Below are 9,671 nucleotides of genomic sequence, written 5' to 3'. Positions count from 1 at the left end.
GGTAATAGACCAAGTCCATATTATGGCAACAACAGCTCAAATAAGCAAAGCGAAATGACAGTCCATTACTTTAAGGACCACCAGTGGTCCTGGTCCTGAGGTAGGGGTGGTATACAGGTCCACCAGTGGTCCTGGTCCTGAGGTAGGGGGTATACAGGTCCACCAGTGGTCCTGGTCCTGAGGTAGGGGGTATACAGGTCCACCAGTGATCCTGGTCCTGAGGTAGGGGGGTATACATACATTACTTTAAGGACCACCAGTGGTCCTGGTCCTGAGGTAGGGGGTATACAGGTCCACCAGTGGTCCTGGTCCTGAGGTGGTCCTGGTCCTGAGGTAGGGGGTATACAGTGGTCCACCAGTGGTCCTGGTCCTGAGGTAGGGGGGTATACAGGTCCACCAGTGGTCCTGGTCCTGAGGTAGGGGTGGTATACAGTGTTGTGATGAGGTAGGGGTGGTATACAGTGTTGTGATGAGGTAGGGGTGGTATACAGTGTTGTGATGAGGTAGGGGGTTGGTGAGGTAGGGGTGGTATACAGTGTTGTGATGAGGTAGGGGTGGTATACAGTGTTGTGATGAGGTAGGGGTGGTATACAGTGTTGTGATGAGGTAGGGGTGGTATACAGTGTTGTGATGAGGTAGGGGGGGTATACAGTGTTGTGATGAGGTAGGGGGGGTATACAGGTCCACCAGTCAATCCATTACTTTAAGGATCAGAGAGTCAATCAGGAAAATGTTTCTTCAAGTGCAGTCGCAAAAACAACCAAGCGCTTTGATGAAACTGGCTCTCATGAGGACTGCCACAGGAAAGGAAAACCCAGAGTTACCTCTGCTGCAGAGGATAAGTTCATTAGAGTTACCAGGCTCTCATGAGGACCGCCACAGGAATGGAAGACCCAGAGTTACCTCTGCTGCAGAGGATAAGTTCATTAGAGTTACCAGGCTCTCATGAGGACCGCCACAGGAAAGGAAGACCCAGAGTTACCTCTGCTGCAGAGGATAAGTTCATTAGAGTTACCAGGCTCTCATGAGGACCGCCACAGGAATGGAAGACCCAGAGTTACAGGAATGGAAGACCCAGAGTTACCTCTGCTGCAGAGGATAAGTTCATTAGAGTTACCAGGCTCTCATGAGGACCGCCACAGGAAAGGAAGACCCAGAGTTACCTCTGCTGCAGAGGATAAGTTCAATAGAGTATCCAGCCTCAGAAATTGCAGCCCAAACACATGCTTCACAGAGTTCAAGTAACAGACACATCTCAACGTCAACTGTTCAGAGGAGACTGTGTGAATCAGGCCTTCATGGTCAAATTGTTGCAAAGAAACCACTGCTAAAGGTTCACCACTAAGAAGAAGAGACTTGCTTGTGCCAAGAAACACGAGCAATGGACATTAGACCGGTAGATCTGGTCTGATGAATCCGAATTTGAGATTTTTGGGTCCAAGTGTCTTTGTGACATCATGTCTTTGTGAGACGTGGAGTAGATGAACAGATGATCTCCACATGTGTGGTTCCCACCGTGAAGCATGGAGGAGGTGTGATGGTGTGTAGGTGCGGGTGCTTTGCTGTTGACTATATCAGTGATTTTATTTTGAATTCAAGTCACACTTAACCAGCATGGCTACCACAGCATTCTGCAGCGATATGCCATCCCATCTGGTTTGGGCTTAGTCCCACTGTCATTTGTTTTTCAACAGGACAATGACCCAACACACCTCCAGGTAGTGTAAGGGCTATTTTACCAAGGAGAGTGCTGCATTAGATGACCTGGCCTCCACAACCCCCTAACCTCAACCAAATTGAGATGGTTTGGGATGGAGTTGGACCGCAGAGTGAAGGAAAGGCAGCCAACAAGTTCTCAGCACATGGAAACTCCTTTGGTTACTACATGATTCCATATGTGTTTTTTTTCATAGTTTTGAGTAGGTGAGTCCAAACATTTGACTGGTACTGTACATTAAATTCCCTGACAACAGTGATTAGTCAAAAATGTAGAAAATGTAGGAACATCTCAAGAAACCCTTTCCACAACGGGGAGATGTTACTGATGTGCTTTGTGTCTTCGACGTAAAAACAAGCTTTGGACTTCCACACAAAATTACTTTATTTTAGGTTTAAAGAAGTGTGTACGTCACATTCTGTATCATACAACTATGAAAGTTATATATTTAGAACCACCTGTTCAATTGGAATCCAGCGACGCCTGTGTCTTGAGTGTCCTAGACCTGTCTAGGTTTTATGTTTAGTTTTTTTGTGTTCTGATTTCTAAAACAGAAAGAATAATAAGTAATGAAAACATATCAGTAATTACCTGGAAGCTCTACAACATAATTTGTTTTAAAATCACACCAAGATTAAAACGGGTTATTGAGGGATCTGAATAGGATTTACCCTTTATCATGTGGAGGTTTCATTCATGTCTCTATTTAAATAAACACTCTGTCTTTGGCAGGAGAAATACCAGACTCAGAGGAACCAGAGCCAGGGACGTCCAAACCAGGAAGACGACACCAGTGCTCCCAGTGTGAAAAGAGTTTTAACCACATACGTAACCTGAAAACACATAAGAGAATACACACAGGGGAGAAGCCTTACCACTGCTCCCGGTGTGGAAAGAGTTTTACCCAGTTATGTAACCTGAAAACACATGAGCGTATACACACAGGGGAGAAGCATTACCACTGCTCCCAGTGTGGAAAGAGTTATACAACATTTGGGAGCCCGAAAATACATGAGAGAATACATACAGGGGAGAAGCCTTACCACTGCTCCCGGTGTGGAAAGAGTTTTAACCAGAAAGGATACCTGAAACCAGTTAAGTACCACCTGAAAAGTTTTAACCAGAAACATGAACCAACATGAGAGAATACACACAGGGGAGAAGCCTCACCACGGCTCCCAGTTTGAAACAGGTTTTAACAAGTTAAGGGACCTGAAACGACATGAGAGAATACAGACAGGGGAGAAGCCTCACCACTGCTCCCAGTGTGGAAAGAGTTTTACAATGTTGGGGAGCCTGAAAATACATGAGAGAATGCATACAGGAGAAAAGCCGTACCACTGCTCCCATTGTGGAAAGAGTTTTACCCACTTAAGTAACCTGAAAACACACGATAGAATACACACAGGGGAGAAGCCTTACAACTGCTCCCAGTGTAGAAAGAGTTTTACCCACTTGTGTAACCTGAAGACTCATGAACGAATACACACAGGGGAGAGGCCTTACCACTGCTCCCATTGTGAAAAGAGTTTTACAGAGTTAGGTAACATGAGAAAACATGAGATAAAACACAGAGGAGATCAAGATGTTGGCTTCTGAACAGTATGACATCGGGAAGATGAATGCTTCTGAACAGTGGGACAGATAAAGGTCCAATACATGGTGGGTCAGTAGTCCCCAGAGACTCTGAATGTGTCTTGACTTTCCAGTGTTTTCCGGACTGCATGTATTATAGTGGATTGTGTTTGTTTGCTGACGTCACAACATAAATGTCCATGTAAATGGACAAAGTATATCATATTTTGTATATCGTACTTTGTCCTCAATTTGAGAGAAAAAAATCCAATTAGAGCAGTTTTTCCTCAACTCCTCGGGGGAAGATCAGCTTTACAATTGAACATAGATTGTAGATTCCATCAATGTAATTGTCTGCATCATTTCAAATTACCCATATATTTTGGGGGGTAAATATACATATATATACTGTTATCTCAGAATGATGTTGGGGATAATTAAGTAGTAAACTCCACCAGAAATACATTAACATGTATGACTTTAAGTTAAACAATAATTTTCACTCATGACTACTGGTTTCAATTTACATTTTCATCAAACTAACAAGCAAATATTTTATGAATTTATTGTTACAAATCAACTTGCAAGGTTTCTAGCTAACTAGCCTGCTAACGTTAGCCTTACCAGCCTGCTAACGTTAGCCTTACCAGCCTGCTAACATTAGCCTTACCAGCCTGCTAACATTAGCCTTACCAGCCTGCTAACGTTAGCCTTTCCAGCCTGCTAACATTAGCCTTACCAGCCTGCTAACGTTAGCCTTACCAGCCTGCTAATGTTAGCCTTACCAGCCTATATATAATGTACACTACTGTTCAAAACTTTTAGAACACCTCAATTTTTCATTTTTTAAAATAGAAATTCATACAGTTGAATGTCTTAATGTCTGAAATTAAAGCATCGAACAAATAAACTATTGGAGACAAAATTAATAAATAATGGAATCTTTTTACTTGTCAAAAAATGTTGATTACATTTTGATTCAGAGCCGCACATCAGGGTATAATCACCTCTAGGAGCTCCAAGCTGTCTTCATCAGGGTATAATCACCCTCTAGGAGCTCCAAGCTGTCTTCATCAGGGTATAATCACCCTCTAGGAGCTCCAAGCTGTCTTCATCAGGGTATAATCACCCTCTAGGAGCTCCAAGCTGTCTTCATCAGGGTATAATCACCCTCTAGGAGCTCCAAGCTGTCTTCATCAGGGTATAATCACACTCTAGGAGCTCCAAGCTGTCTTCATCAGGGTATAATCACCAAGCTGTCTTCATCTCACCCTCTAGGAGCTCCAAGCTGTCTTCATCAGGGTATAATCACTTCCTCTAGGAGCTCCAAGCTGTCTTCATCAGGGTATAATCACTTCTAGGAGCTCTAGCTGAGTATAATCACCCCAGGAGCTGTCTTCATCAGGGGTATAATCACCCTCTAGGAGCTCCAAGCTGTCTTCATCATGATTACAGGGACACCTAGGAGTGCCATTTTAATATTTGATAATTAACTGATATTAGGCCACTCCTGGCCATGATTACAGACACCTGTGTCTTTTGACACTATCATCATCCTGCAGTGTTTGTGATTATACCCTGATGAAGACAGCTTGGCTTCAAACGGGTAATTACATTTTTGCATCTGAGCTCCTAGAGCTGTCTTCTCTTGAATTTTCAAGTTTTCTAGGAGCTAGCCAGCAGCTCGCCTCAATAGGTGTATTTCTTTTTCTTCTAGAACCTTTTGCAGACATAACAGCCGAACAAACTCGTGGCATTCTTTCTACAATGGAAATAAAATTATTGTTTGGAATGTTCTTCCCAAATGGAAATTCTCACAAATGTGTTGCACTGGTTTCTTTGCTTTCACCCTTTGGCACAGTTGATCCCAAACCAGCACCATGAGGTTTAAAGCTGGAGAAGTGCTGGCCACTCCAAGGCTACCGTCTTGTTCTTTTCTTCTAAGGTAGTTCTGACAGGAGGTATGTTTTGGGTCATTATCTTGCTGTAGTATATATATACACACAGTTGAAGTTGGAAGTTTACATACACTTAGGTTGGAGTCATTAAAACTCATTTTTCAATCACTCCACAAATGTCTTGTTAACAAACTATAGTTTTGGCAAGTCGGTTAGGACATCTACTTTGTACATGACACAAGTAATTTTTCCAACAATTGTTTACAGACAATTTACAGACAACCTGGTTTTCTTTAATTGATTTTCAAACCAATTTGGAGGGATGTGTTTGAGCTTGTCAACCTTTTTTTCTTGCGGGAGAGCAGGTTCATCTGCATAAACCAGGTCTTCTAGAGTTGAGGTGATCTGGTCCATCTGATGCCCCTCTTGCCATTTTTCAGGATCTGTGTCATAAACCAGTCATTGGGTCGGGGGGGGCATCCTTGTCCATTACAGACAACCTGACAGCAGAAATCGGTGTAGAAAGTCTCAAGATTCCATAGTGGTGTAGAAAGTCTCAATGACATTGACTAGTCTGGGAGAGATTCCATAGTGGTGTAGAAAGTCTCAATGACATTGACTAGTCTGGGAGAGATTCCATAGTGGTGTAGAAAGTCTCAATGACATTGACTAGTCTGGGAGAGATTCCATAGTGGTGTAGAAAGTCTCAATGACATTGACTAGTCTGGGAGAGATTCCATAGTGGTGTAGAAAGTCTCAATGACATTGACTAGTCTGGGAGAGATTCCATAGTGGTGTAGAAAGTCTCAATGACATTGACTAGTCTGGGAGAGATTCCATAGTGGTGTAGAAAGTCTCAATGACATTGACTAGTCTGGGAGAGATTCCATAGTGGTGTAGAAAGTCTCAATGACATTGACTAGTCTGGGAGAGATTCCATAGTGGTGTAGAAAGTCTCAATGACATTGACTAGTCTGGGAGAGATTCCATAGTGGCAAACGTGTTTTTATATGGCTATTCAGGGGGCTTTTGTCTTTCAGATTTTATGCACCTGATGCGTTTCTTGACATCTTTCCATTGTTCTATTGTCTTCCATGTTGTGGATAGTAGCCACTGTTTTTCCCTCCTACAGCCCAGAACTGTCTTGCCAGCCTCTTCCATTGGCCAGTTCAAAAGAGTAGGTGGTCCTATCCACTTCCTTGTGGGGGACGATTAAATATATTGTTTAGGGATAATGTTGAACTGACGCCTGGCCTCTGGGTGGTTCAACTTGGCAGAGTCTAAACCGGTTGTTCTTTTTCTCTCTCCCCCAGTTGAACTTCAGAGACATCTTCCTGATCAACAGTCTGTGTTCACTGCTTACTTCTACCTCTCTTTTGCTTCTATCTTTAAGGGAGTTTTTTTTTAAAGGGAGTGTGTTTTTGTTCATGCCACATGAAAACAAATTATATATATATTAAATCTAATTCTGTATCTGACATCTAATTCCATCTCTGACATCTAATTAATATATCTCTGACATCTAATTAATATATCTCTGACATCGAATTCTGTATCTGACATCTAATTAATATATCTCTGACATCTAATTAATATATCTCTGACATCTAATTCCATCTCTGATATCTAATTAATATATCTCTGACATCTAATTCTGTATCTGACATCTAATTAATATATCTCTGACATCTAATTAATATATCTCTGACATCTAATTCCATCTCTGACATCTAATTAATATATCTCTGACATCTAATTCCATCTCTGACATCTAATTCCATCTCTGACATCTAATGTATCTGACATCTAATTCCATCTCTGACATCTAATTCTGTATGAAATCTCTGACATCTGAATCTAATTCCATCTGACATCTAAATTCTGTCCATCTCTGACATCTAATTCCATCTCTGACATCTAATTAATATATCTCTGACATCTAATTCCATCTCTGACATCTAATTCCATCCTGACATCTAATTAATATATCTGACATCTAATTCTGATATCTGCCATCTAATTCTTATCTGACATCTAATTAACTATCTCTGACATCTAATTCCATCTGACATCTAATTAATATATCTCTGACATCTAATTAATATATCTCTGACATCTAATTCATATCTGACATCTAATTAATATATCTGACATCTAATTAATATATCTCTGACATCTAATTGGCATCTAATCTAATCTGACATCTAATTCTGACATCTGACATCTAATTCCATCTCTGACATCTAATTAATATATCTGACATCTAATTCTGACATCTAATTCTGTATCTGACATCTAATTCCATCTCTGACATCTAATTCCATTCTATATCTGACATCTAATTCTATATCTGACATCTAATTCTGTATCTGACATCTAATTCTGTATCTGACATCTAATTAATATATCTCTGACATCTAATTCCATCTCTGACATCTAATTCTGTATCTGACATCTAATTAATATATCTCTGACATCTAATTAATATATCTCTGACATCTAATTCCATCTCTGACATCTAATTAATATATCTCTGACATCTAATTAATATATCTCTGACATCTAATTCTGTATCTGACATCTAATTAATATATCTCTGACATCTAATTAATATATCTCTGACATCTAATTCTGTATCTGAAATCTAATTCTGTATCTGACATCTAATTCTGTATCTGACATCTAATTCCATCTCTGACATCTAATTCTGTATCTGACATCTAATTCTGTATCTGACATCTAATTCTGTATCTGACATCTAATTCTGTATCTGACATCTAATTCTGTATCTGACATCTAATTCCATCTCTGACGTCTAATTCCATCTCTGACATCTAATTCCATCTCTGACATCTAATGAATATATCTCTGACATCTAATTCCATCTCTGACATCTAATTCCATTCCATGAAATCTAGACCTACTTTTGTTTTTGTTTCATGTCGAGACATGATCACATCTAAAATCAGATTTGGAAAATGAATGTGTATTTTGTTTTGATGATGAACTTTGGATATAAACCCTTAGATGCTCATTGTATGATTGGATATAAACCCTTAGATGCTCATTGTATGATTGGATATAAACCCTTAGATGCTCATTGTATGATTGGATATAAACCCTTAGATGCTCATTGTATGATTGGATATAAACCCTTAGATGCTCATTGTATGATTGGATATAAACCCTTAGATGCTCATTGTATGATTGGTACATAAACCCTTAGATGCTCATTGAATGATTTGGATATAAACTGAAACATGAGGTGGCGGCTGAAAGGTAGCCTAGTGGTTAGAGTGTAGGGACGGCAGGGTGGCCTAGTGGTTAGAGTGTAGGGCGGCAGGGTAGCCTAGTGGTTAGAGTGTAGGGACGGCAGGGTGGCCTAGTGGTTAGAGTGTAGGGCGGCAGGGTAGCCTAGTGGTTAGAGTGTAGGGGCGGCAGGGTGGCCTAGTGGTTAGAGTGTAGTGGCGGCAGGGTAGCCTAGTGGTTATAGCATTGGACTAGTAACCGGAAGGTTGCAAGTTCAAATCCCCGAGCTAACAAGGTACAAATCTGTCGTTCTGCCCCTGAACAGGCAGTTAACCCACTGTTCCTAGGCCGTCATTGAAAATTAGAATTTGTTCTTAAAACCTGTTAAGGCTACGGCTACCCCCCTACTTTGTGCAATTTCCGCCTGAAGACATACCCAATTCTAACAGCCTGTAGCTCCGGCCCAGAAGCAAGGATATGCATATTCTTGTTACCATTTGATAGAAAACACTCTGAAGTTTGTGTAAATGTGAATTGAATGTAGGAGAATATAACACAATAGATCTGGTAGAAGAAAATAGACATTTTTCTGTTCTTTTATTGTTGTTGCATCTATAAAATAAACTAGAAAAGCCAAACATTCAGTTATGATACTGGGGATAATTTCAAATAAGAGCATAAGTAGGCAACGTTTCAGACAGATACCTCTAGGAATGAGTGAGGCACATGCCATTGGGCATGAAGTCACCCAGGTGTCCCTCACAAGTTTCCCAAATGTACCCAAGTGGCCGAATTGGTACATTGATGAAAATAACTATATACAAAATACAAAAAAACTATTCAAACATACCCCAAAAAATATATATTGGAAAATTGAAGAAAAAATGAACATTTCCAAAATGTTTAAATAACATGGGTAACTATTTACACGTTCAATGTTCAATAATGTGAAGACCCTCTACACAATATTGTGCTGCTGATGCCACAGCCCATAGCAGTCTCTTTCTGCTGTGAAGCAGAGGGTCACTGAACAGGTGGTGCAGCCGACAGAGGATTTCTTGTGGCAAAGAGCACAACGAAGCCTCCTTACTAAGCCCCTTTTGCACTCATTCTTGCCTGCAATAAGGAATTTAAGCATGTGCACACCACTGGTTGAAGGAGCAGGAGGGACAGAGGTAGAGGGGAATGAAGGTGCTACAGTGGTCTTTCTGTAGCTAGCAAGCTCCTGGATG

The sequence above is a fragment of the Oncorhynchus nerka genome, unplaced genomic scaffold (assembly GCF_034236695.1).
Source record: "Oncorhynchus nerka isolate Pitt River unplaced genomic scaffold, Oner_Uvic_2.0 unplaced_scaffold_1018, whole genome shotgun sequence".
NCBI lineage: Eukaryota > Metazoa > Chordata > Actinopteri > Salmoniformes > Salmonidae > Oncorhynchus > Oncorhynchus nerka.
The sequence above is the reverse complement of the archived record's forward strand: the minus strand, read 5'-3'. Positions refer to the sequence as shown.